The sequence below is a fragment of the Ursus americanus genome, chromosome 10 (genome assembly GCF_024610735.1).
Source record: "Ursus americanus isolate L20-20 chromosome 10, mUrsAme1.1.p, whole genome shotgun sequence".
NCBI classification, from domain to species: Eukaryota; Metazoa; Chordata; class Mammalia; order Carnivora; family Ursidae; genus Ursus; species Ursus americanus.
In genome coordinates, this window is record NC_142136.1 from 75,150,737 (window position 1) to 75,162,904 (window position 12,168).

At 38.8% G+C, this 12,168-nt stretch overlaps 1 pseudogene; it reads left to right on the forward strand.

Moving 5' to 3' along the window:
- The first annotated feature begins 4,523 nt into the window (after positions 1-4,523).
- LOC148109389 (U4 spliceosomal RNA) lies at positions 4,524-4,653 on the forward strand (annotated as a pseudogene).
- Positions 4,654-12,168: the final 7,515 nt, after the last annotated feature.

Sequence of the window (12,168 nt, forward strand, 5' to 3'; positions counted from 1 at the left end):
TCAATTTGTGACTCATGAAATACAAAAGGGAAGAATGCTTAAGGAAATGATTTTGAAGACATGATGTACTGACAAGCTTACCTACTGTGGGTAAGGTCTTGTAGGAACATTTATTCCTTTTTCTGTGATTTTTAATTTCAGCAAGATCTAGAGAAAAACACTAGATACTCACAGTAGGAAACTTTCACATGAGCTGCCAGCAGTCCTTTCTCCTATGGTCTAGTGCTGTTATTGAGTAGGGTTTTTTATTTTTGTTTTTGCTTTTGTTTTCATTTTTTAACATCCAACATGCTACTTCTTAGGGAGTTAAATGCCATACTACAAGACAATTTTCAAATAAAAAGTACATGTCCTTTTAAAAACCTTTGTTCAGCGATGTCTTTATTATAACAAAAAATTCATGTTCTAATAATGCTGAAAGCGCCAGTAACTTTTTACGAGGAAACCTGAGGATAGTAGCCTGAAGTTGCGCACTTGGCTACAGTCAGAGTAAGAGCCGAACTGAAGAGGAGTACTCCCCCCACCCATGCCCCCGGCACAGGCTGAGATGGAACAGACCTAAGGCAGCATAATTGTTTGACTATTACGAACACTCTCGCCTCCGGGTAGAATATGTCTGTTATGTATCGGTGTCGCATCTGCAGATGGTTTTGCAGCCTCTACCCACATTGGAAAATCATTTAGCCTCACTCAGAACCAGAGCCAGAGCCGTGTGTGTGTGTGCACTTGTACTAAAGTAAAATGTGTGCTCATATTTAAAAATAAAATAATACGAGTGCTTAAAACTGAAAGCAAGAACGCCCTGCCTCCTGCACACCCCACCCAGCACCACTCCTAAAGAGGCAACCGCTGTGAACTTTGTTGGCAACTTCTGGAGGTGACCTCCATTTCTCTAAAAATCTGGACTTTCCTATCCCTCATTCCTGATTAATCTATTTACTATATTACATTATTCTATTTGACCCCTTACTTATTGACTTACTATAATAGCAGATGAAGATTGAACTTGCTTCAAGTTCCAACAAAGTCCTGGTTCTAGTTTGATTCCTTCATCAGTTACCTTTGTGCTGGCCTGTTTACCTGCCCTTCCTAAGTCTCTCTGTGATACAGTTTCAGCCATTACCCGAGCTTCTAATAACAGAGTGTAAACAGTGCTCTCTGTCTATGTTATAAGCAATTCAAAAGTGAAGCCTAGGCAGTCCATCCAGGCTTCTGCTTCCTGAATCAGAAAATCCTTGCAATACATGGCTATTAGATTCATCACACAGCTACCAACCTGTAGTAAGTTTTTAAAAGGGATGAGGTATTTTGTAGATGGGGAAGTAACAGGCTTCACGGTGCTGCCAAGGGGCAGGGCAATGCAGTCTCCATCTGGGTCACCAGGTGCCCAGCTGAAAGCCCGGGTGTTCTACCAAGGAGGAAAGGAGGAAGAGGTGCCAGGAAACAATAAGTCTTTGAACCTTCCCTTTCTCCCAAGTCACCTTGGACTGTCCTTAGGTCTTCACATCAGAAAATTCTTACTTAAACTCTGAAAGAAGAACCAGTGAAAGACCCCACAGGTTCTCTGTGCCATTGGACTTCTTTAGCTAATGACAAGTGAACTCCCTCTTCCCTAGGACGACTGTTTTTGAAAACAGTGTCATGTCCTCTCCCTCTCAAAAAAATCGTCTGTTTCTTTAATCATGAGTCACTTGAAATTAAATGATTATACCTTAATAATCCATGTCACTGTCCTCTTAACATATGTCAGTCTGACTATATCCCTTTTAATGTGTCTTTGTGACAAAATTCTGCTGTTCATGAATTGTATGGCCTTGGGCATGCCATTGCAACTCTCTGAACCTTGGTTTCTTTGTATAGAATGTGATTGCTTTTTAATGTCCAAGGACAACATGTAAAATTGGAAAACTATAGAATCTTAAATGTGGAAAAAATCTCAAAAGTCTTAAAATTCCATCTCTTTCCAAATGCATAAATCCTTCCCCAGTATCCCTGGAATATGTCAGTTAGTGCCTAAATTCTTGTAGGAATAGGGAATTGAAAACAATACTTCAAGTGTGCTCTGACCTGAGCGGAGAACAGTGGGATTATTAACACCCTTGATCTTGACACTGTTCTATTTAAAAAACCAAAGTTTGCATTAGGTTCATATGTAATTTTTCACTGATACATATTTTTGGCTTATTTGGTACTTGTGGTCACAGAAAATCATGAGAGTTACACACACACACACACACACACACACACACATACACATATCCTTTCTACTACATTCTGAAATAAATCTTTTTCCTTCAAATACAACTGCTTGATTTTTGTTTTCTAAATTGTTGCTTTTGTTTTTATTTTCCTCTAATCAAATAGATAATTCATGTTTGTTGCAAAAAAAGTCTGAACGGTTTTCACAAATATGACCTGAAAATCAATTAAAATTCCGTACAGAGTGGACCTCTGTTATATTCTGGTGAATATCACTTCAATTTTTTTTCTCCTCTACGTGTATGTGTATCTATTTGCCAATACATATGCACTCATACACACACACACACATGCACACGCACACACACACACGATTATGGTACATTTAGTTGCATTTGGGTTGACAATCCCACTTAAGTAAATTGATTTAAACAATGAAGGGGATAGAGTCTTTGTGGATCTGAGTCTCGAGGTAGGATGGTTTCCAGGGTTGATTAATGCAGTGGTTCAGTTATGTCACTGAGGATTTGGCTGTGTCCTGTTTCTCCACTCCATTTTCCATGGTATCAGCCTCACCAATGTTGTCCCTTCCTCTTATGATATCAGGGTGGGTGCCAAACACTAAGGGGAATAGATGTGCACATGTCTATATCCAAGGAGAGGGACTGGCAGCCATTTCTGGAAGTTCTCTCAGGAGAGCAAAGACTGCCATCACTACAAGTTTCCAGCAAACGTATTCTTCCATCTCACTCTCCTGAGAGGAATCACTGGTCCATTGTCTGATTCAATGATTGTATCCAGGTGATGCCATTATACTGATCAATGTAGGCCTTAAACAACTACGCCATTCCTAGGGCCACAGGTGGAGTTAGCTTCTCCCAAACTCACAGACTGGAGTGAAGAAGGTCTAAATAGCTGGATGAAATTTACTAAAGGAAGTAAAATAGGTTGTGGTGAAGCCACTGCAATGTCCACTATATCTATCATATTACATGGTATCATATAATAATAATGCTATTATTCTATTACAAGTAATTATTAAATTACATGAAACTATATATAAAAACCTTTTAGATAGGCAGGTAGTTCGGTAAGTGGATGGATGTAAGGATGCATAGATAGATGGATAAATTAGGTCGATAGATGATGATAGTTGGATAGATAGATAGATAGATAGATAGATAGGATCGAGTTTAACATGTTGTTTTATAACCTGCTTTTCAGTAACCATATTCCATGAACACTTTGCCTGTCAATTCTCAGATTCTTACATCTTTTTAAATGGATAAATAATGTCCTGATATGATCATGACTAATGATTGTAATTGGCCTCTATTATGGCACACTATATTTTTAGTTCTTTCTAGCACGTGTGTAATGCTGAAATAACATGTTTGTACATGCATTATGGCACAATCAGCTGCTTGTTTCCTTTAATAAATTTATGTAAAATAGTTTCTGAGTAAACGGATATGAAAATACAAAATTTCAAGACATATGGCCAGACTCCCTTCCAAGAAGAGTATATGCACTCATTTTACTGCCAATATCATTTGTGACTGCCCATTTTGACACATATTTAACATAAATATATTTTTAATATATTTAATATGATTTTTACCCTACAAGTCTAATGGGGGGGGTGGAAAAATGATAACTGCTCTGCATTTGTTTTGCAATTCTTTTGTTACTAGTGAGGTTGGACATTTGAATACATATGGTTGTCTCTTTTGTCTTTGGCTTATTTTTCTATTGAAGTGCTCATATTTTATATAAGTGTGTAAATACTTGGTAAATGTTTAACTTCTGTTATATTTGTTGCACATTAATTATTTTTTATTTGTCCTTCAACTTTATTTATAGTGTTTTTGCCATATGAAGTTAAAACATTGCAATGTAATAAATCTGTTGCTGTTTTCACATTGGTGGGGAATTTTTAAATCTAAAATATGTAGGCATCCAAATACTTTTGAACATCTCCATGGTGGTTCCTAATATATTTACCTAGTGATTTAAAATGCCATCTATAAATTTCAAAGCACGGACAAAGTATTTTGAGAAAATAATATTTGGGGGTGACTGGGGGGGGAAGATTCCTATTTCAAAATTTACATCAGAATAAATTCTGGAAATCAAACATTTAAATGTAAACAGATAAATAAATAAATTGAAAGAAACATGGAACATGTTTTTATAACCTTAAATTAGAAAGATTTTCAAATATGATATAAAACCCTGGAGCCCAAAAAGAAGAGACTGGTAGACTCAAAAATATACATAATGATTTTTAAATATGCATATTAAAAAAAAAACAAACCTATGTCAGCTTTGACAGTGGCCGTATTATAGCCAATGAGGTTTATCCAAGGCACAATTACTGCTAATTGGAAAAAAAAAAAAAAACCTATGTCAAAGACCATTATAAGCTGGGAAAAACATTTGTAACTCATAAAACATAAAAGACTAAGTCCCTTGCCACATAAAGACTCATCCAAACCTATAAGGAAAATATATGTGTAAAATACAAATGCTTTTTAAAAATCACAAAATATGTATAACCTCAGCCATATTAAGAGAAATGTGTATTAATACTCTAGGACACTAATTTTAACCTCAGATCAAAAAATTCAAAAAGTTTACTACATTACAGTTTTGGCAGGGTATGGGGTAGTAGGAATTCATTGTTAAGAATATGAATCACTAGTGAGAAGAATTTGGCAAAATGTATTAAGACCCAGTGATACCTAGGATGTATCCTACAGTTGTGTCATCCACGAGAGAAACTTGTGTATGGTGGGACATCAAACGCATTCAGAGACTAGCTGAGTCACCTACAGGCCATCCAGTCAATGGGAGGCTACATAGCAACAGCAACAATAAGATAATTCTAAGTACTGATGTGGAATAGTATCTAAGATACTATTACTAAGTAATTACTAAGTATTACTAAATTCCTAAGATACTTTACTAAAGTAAGAAAAAGGAAGGGGCCCACAGTACAGAAGAGTGGGACCATGTGTGCAAACAAGAACATTCAGCATCTATACTTACATATATGGGAATTAAATGTGGAGAGATAAATAGAACCAGGGAAGAGTGATTGCCTCTGGGAGAAAGAAATTGAATAGCTCGGGAGCTGAGATAGAAAGTGACTTACTGTTCATTAAACAACTTTTTGTGTTATGCTCTTATTGCCTATTCAAATATAATTATTTGTCAAAGATAAAATGACACATCTTTATGCTAAATTCCATCAAATGCTTTAAGCTGTTTCTGTATTCTCTATTCTGTTATGTTAATGTATATTTCTAATGCTACATCAATTCCATTTTACCACATATTAAACAATACATACTAATATATAGTAAGGCTTCCTTCTAATATATTTATCTTTTTGTTAGAATTTGTCCAATATTGCAAAGCGTTTACTTTTTCAGGTACATTTTACAAAGCTCTGTCATTGTTCAAAATTATTTTGCTGAGGCTTTAATTGGAAATAGATGAATTTTAATTTGTAGAGAACCAATAGGTTAAAAATGCTACATTTTCCCATCCAAAATTGTGGTGGCCCTCTCTAATTATAACATTTTCTTTTATTTTCCACATATAGGTTATGCTTTTCTCCACAAAGATTCTACAATTTCTCATTAAGTTTACCACTCAACTTCTTAATTTTCATTGATTTCATGCATGAGTCTTTTTGTGTCACATTTTTGGATGTTTCTGATAGTCTAATTGATTGAGATACTTTAAAAAAACTATTTTCTTAGCCTATGGACTTTGCTGAATTCTAATATAAGTATAATTTTCTTCAATTTCTTGGATTTTTCTAGGAGTCATATCATCAGCATCATCAGCAAAAATTGATGATTTCCTCTTTGATAATATTTATACTTACTAATGTACTTAGCTCAATTTGCTTTGCTTGGTATTTCCAGAGTAATTTAAATGACAACAATAACAATGGACATTCATTATTTATTCCCGTTATCAATGGTAATGAATCCAGTATCCTTTCCTTATGCAACATATATCTATTCATATGCTAACAGCCAGCATACTTTTAGCACAAACATCTATTAAAAAGTCAACCATGCAAGCTCTGTGCAAGGCATAGATAGATAATGCACAGCAAAATGAACATGGGACCTATCTCCAGAAAGCACACAGATTAATAGAGGAAGACGGATAATAAACAGGCAAACAATAAATAAATATGAAAATAAGTACGAAATTACAGACTTAGGAATGCATTGTGAAGGCCATGCTTAGGTAAAAAAATAATGGAGGGTCATGCATTGATCTCATTTAGGTGAAGTTTCAAGGAAAACAGCACATGAGGAGTAAGGGCAAAAGATTCTTGGCAGAAAGAATAGCACATGCAAACTTTTGAACGCAGGAAAAGTTGGTCAAGGTCATGAGCAGACTAGTGTAGCTAGAACAGAGGATAGAGTATGAGTGAAAGAGTAAGCTAAAGTGAGGTTGGAAGGATAAGCAAGTCATAAGGGGAAACAGATTATCCCAAGGAGTCTAACTTATATTAGAAATGCAGTGGAAAAGGTCCTGAGAGGCACATAATGGAGGTGAGGAGGTAAGATCAATAAAAAGGGGAGAAGCAGGTGGCTATGGTATCAGGGAACCAAGGGTACTGAGGAAAAGGGCATGGCATCTGCATTGGATGCTGTGGCATGAGGCCATGGGAGGAGGACCTCAGTACCCATTGGATGAGCCACATGAAGGTTATCAACAGCCATGACAAAAGCAGCATTTGTGTATTACTAGACTCTAGGGATGGCTTGACTGCAGTTCCCTAAATCATCAGAGCTCTGACCATCATGCCTACAGTTTGTGGGTAGACAATCCTCATGGACTCTCTTAAGCAAGTATATAACTTTGTCTCATTATCCAACATGTTCTCTGGCCAAACAAAGATCATGTTTGTATTTAGGAAACATCACCTTTATGGATTTATAAAGCAGTAGGTGGTGGTGAAGAGAACACGGGCACTGGAGTCAAAAGATGAGTGATGCTAGAACACACAAGAACTCATGATTTTGCAGTAAACTTTGGATTGGGAGCAAGCAGTAAGAGTCAGAAGCTAAAGACTATTTTTATGGGAGGTTTTGTGAGATCCTGAACACAAGAAGGCCTGCCATGAGGCATGGATAATACCCTCTAGAAGAGGGTCGCAGGGGCCATGCCCCCTCTGCTCTGTACCACTGGCACCTTAATACATTCAGCTCTTGGATGTCAACAAGGACTGAAGGGCACCATTGGTGGTGGCACTCATGAAGCTGCAGTGGGGACTGGTGTAGGAGAGAGTAAACTGGCAGACACCACATGGTGACCACATCAACAGACTGGTCTGTGAGCTCACACTGGCCATTGGAGAGTTCAAAAATTGTTGTAGGCAGAAAGAACAGAACTAGGTCAGAGGGTCAGAAAGCTTCTATGAGAAAATTTGAAGCTGTTTTGTGACACAGGATGATGAGCCTGATTATTCCTTGTTCATTTGAATTATTATAAAAGCCCAGGGGAAGCCAGAGCAAAATATCAACCTTCAAAGATGACTTCATGTATTCAGCAAGTATGTGCTGAGCATCTGCTATGGCCGGGCACCACTGAAGGGGCAGACTTAGCCCCTACCCTCAAGAAGCTCACAGTAGTGGGAAAAAAGAGTAGTTAAATAAATACTACAGGATAAAATAATGGTACTGTGAATTTTGCTAAGAGAGCCCAGAGAAGAAGCAAAGAAATGTAAACGTTTTCAGAGATGAAGTGAAATTTAGGCTGAGTAAATCAAAAGTCAAAGACAGACATTCCCAGGTAAAAGCAACGTGCTAGACAAAGGCATGAAGATGTAGTAAAACGTGGGATTTTCTGGGACTGGCTAGTTTTTCAGTGTTGCTGAAATGGAAGGTGTACAGGAGTCAGAATTCAATGGAAAGAGATTAACTGACTCTGTGGGGGAAGTAGGATTGAGCCAGAGAGTTATAGGCCCTGTGAAGCATTGACTTAAGGTAATGAGAGTCATAGTAAATGTGTTTTGCTTTGTTTTAAAGCAGAAGGGTGATAATATCAGATGTCAGATTTAGGAATCTCTGCAGCAGTGCAAGGGATGCACCAGACTTGCCTTGGTCCAGAGTGAGGTAATGACGTTGTGTGTCGCAGTGATGACATGATTTGCAAAATCATTCCTGAAGGTTGTTTGTCGGGTGTGTTAATATTACCCCCTGTTCATCTTCCCAAAGGTACATGGAAAAGTTTTAACAGGTAACCTTTCCATTATCTCTAAACAATGTCTTCCTCCTGCTATACAGACTGAATTTTTGTGGCCCCTGTCCTCCAGTTCTTATGTTGAAATCCTAAGCCAATGTGTGATTGTGTTAGGAAATGGGGCCTTTGGGTGGTGATTGTGTCATGCAAGTACACTCATGAATGGGTGCCTTACAACCCTATGGAGTAGCTGCTATTATTTTTCCTATTTTGCAGTTTGGAAAAGCAGAGGCATGGAGAGGTTAAGTGACATATCCAGATCACCCAAGGTGTTAGTTCAAAGCAAGTCAATTGGGCTTCAGAGTCCCTGTTTTTAACCACCACCTGAAGATCCTTCCCAGTGTGTAACCCCATGCAGAAGGTGGACCTCCCAGGCTCTCACTCCCCTCAGATCAACCTTCTTCATAGCCACTGAAGTGAGCATGGCAAAACCCAAAGCTAATCAGGCCTTCCCACTACTTACTTTCCTCTGTAACCTTGTATCACCCTCAGTATAATATCCTAGTCTCTTAGCATGACCAGGAGGCATTTATGATCTGATTATATCTTAGCACCACTGGCCCCAACTTCCCCCAACATCCTCCCCAAAGCCCCACAGGCTTCCTCCCCCCCCCCTACTGTGTACAGACTGTTCCCTTTGCTGGGAAGGCTGATCCTCTTTCTTTCCTTCCTGCTTTCCACAACTCATTCTCAAAAACCTCCATTGTGCTGGTTGACTGCTTTGCAGCAGCCTGAATCCTGGGTCACTTCTTGTGAAAGCCTGCTCTCAACCATCCTTGTAAAAGTAAGGAATGTTTGCTCTTATACACCAAACAGTGTCCCCAGCATTTGTCCCAGCACACATCCATCACAGTCCCAGACTCTCTCTGTAAGAACATAGTAGGTGATCATCAAGTGAGTGGAGAGAAAGGACTGGTGTGATTGAAGTATCAGATTTTTATTTATTCACTTGGCTATCAGTACCTCACTTACTAGAGCTACTTTTTTCTTCTTTTTTTCAACAAGTAACATTAAATAAAAAACACCCTGAATCTATCTTTGAGGACAAATCATATCTAGGAATCATGCTGAGGCCTGGGTGATACAAAGCCTGGGGGTGGAGCATTTAAGTACACAGAGGCTCAGAGGAGTGGCCAGCTGCCGGTCAGTACGGAAGAACTGCACTGTTTCACAGTGCTGCACCGGTGAGTGTGGCCCGGCGCTGCTTACCCGTGCCCAGCACTCTGTTCTCACCAGTAACAGTGACTCACATCCACAGTGGTTTCTTGTGGGAGGTTGGACACCCCCGTCAGGGAGAGAGGATAGCATTATTTCCAGAAGTATGTGTAAGAAGTATGGGAAAGCACTCTGGATGATTCTAATTTCTCTCTGCCAAACCCCGTGTGCCCCCAACCCTCCAGAGTTCAGTAAGGATTACTGACTTCCAAAGCAATTATCACTTGAGTATGGGCACTTGCTTTCTAGGCCCTATGGATCTGTCCAGCATCCTGAAAAGGGCCTGAATCTACTTGGAAGAAAGAGACCATTGTAATAGGCCACAGTATTGCTTAGTAACAACAGAGGGTAAAGGAATCAGGCCCGATGTGGTTAATTTGCCAGGGCAAAAATTCTGCTTTATGTCAAAGGGTGAACTCAGGCAGGGGCTGGCGTGCACATGCAGCTGGAGGCTAGAAAGCAGGTCCACGGGGTAAAATCAGACGGTTTTGCTGGCATTGCACCCAGCAAGGAGGCTGGATGCCTCTTCTAGAGAGGAGGAAGCCGGTGATTCATTCCCTACAGCTGCTCCTTGACCTTGACTAACCTTCAGGCTGGTTCAGTGGGCAGAGACCCTGACTCAGAGAGGTTCCATTTTCGGGTTCAGCCTTGGGTTGCCGCAGCTTGTATAGATGGTGGTGTTAGTACTTGAGAGCAGCAACCTAAAATTTTCTAAATGTTCATTGTTTGTCTAAGTGTGGACAAAAGATGATATGTCTCTCTTTTGCTATATTTTTATGACTATAAATATGTCGTCACTGTGTACTCATACAGAGCAAAGGGTTATTTAAAAATAAGTCTCACTTAAAAAAATCATTCTCTCTTTTGTAAGTGTATGTATATTTGAATCTAGATGGAAAGCAATTTCAGTGTAATCATTACAGTAAGCAGTCATCGTAGGTCTTGAGAACTTATTCACTGTCCCTCTTCTAACTCTTTGCCCCTTCTGAATATCCACTTCCATCTCCAGAGTTCAAGGGCCTGTCAGACAAGGGTACCATTGACCCCCTTGCCTCTTACAAAAGGAAGGACAGGCCCTTGGAGAGAGGAGAGCTTATACTGTCCCTTCCTCTTGCTACCTAAAAGATCCTTGTTTCACAGCTTTGTGATGGAGGGGAGACCAGAGAGTCAACTGGAAAGTAACCATACACTTGTATCCCCTTTTAAAGAAATGTTTTATTTGAGGACAGTTATAGATTTACAAAAGAAGTTGCAAAGATGTAAAGTGTTCCCATATACCATACCCTCACTTTCCCTTATTGTCAACATCCCATATAACTATGTTCTATTTGTCACAACCAATGAGCCAGTGCTAAAATATTATTAATGAATAAACTCCAGTTAAACAATGCTGATACATTATTAATAAATAAAGTCCATACCTTATTCAGATTTTCTTCATTTTTCCTCAGTGTCCTTTTTCAGTTCCAGAATTCCACACTGGAAACCATATTACATTTAGTCCTTATGTCTCCTTAGGTTCTTCTGGGCTGTGACAATTTCTCAGGCTTGCTCCATTTTTTGATGGCCTTGACAGTTTTGAGGAGTATTGGTCAGGTGCTTTGTAGAATGTCTCTCAGTTTGTGTTTTTATGATGGTTTTCTCATGGTGATACTGACATCCTGGGTTTTTGGAGGAAGACCACAGAGGTAAATAGTCCTTCTATTCCCATGATCTCAAGGATGCATGGTATCTACATGATTCATTGTTTTTTTTTTTTAATGTTTTATTATTTATTTATTTACTTATTTATTTGTCAGAGAGAGAGAGCACAAGCAGGGGGAGCGGCAGGCAGAGGGAGAAGCACGCTCCTTGCTGACCAGGGAGCCGGATGTGGGACTTGATCCCAGGACCTTGGGATCATGATCTGAGCCAAAGGCAGACGCTTAATCGACTAAGCCACCCAGGTGTCCCATGATTCAGCACTGTTGATGTTGATTTGAACACCTGGTGGAGGTCGTGTTTGTTAAGTTTCTTCCCTGCAGTTACTTTCCCCAGATCTTTCTCACTGTACTTCTCAGAGTGATGTCACCATGCACAACCCACACTTAAGGGGTGAAACATAAATTATTATTATTATTACAATTATAAATTATAATTTATTTGCATAAATTATATGAAATAACTCTGTACATATTTATCTATTCTCTTCCATTTGTTTATTCAATCAATCATTAATCCATATCAGTATGAGCATATCACTATCTAGTCTAAAATTTGAATTGCAATATAATACTGTGTTTTTAGTTGCTCAAATTGCCCCTGATTTGGTCTTTGGGACTCTTTCAATTGGCACCTGTGTCTCTTGGACATACCCTCATCATTGGCAGATAGGCTTTTGCTTTTGTTTTTATTTTAAACAACTATTTACTTACTGACAAGATGCCCTGGCTTATCTTCAATATTCCCATCCTCAGCCATAGGAGAATCAGTTATTTC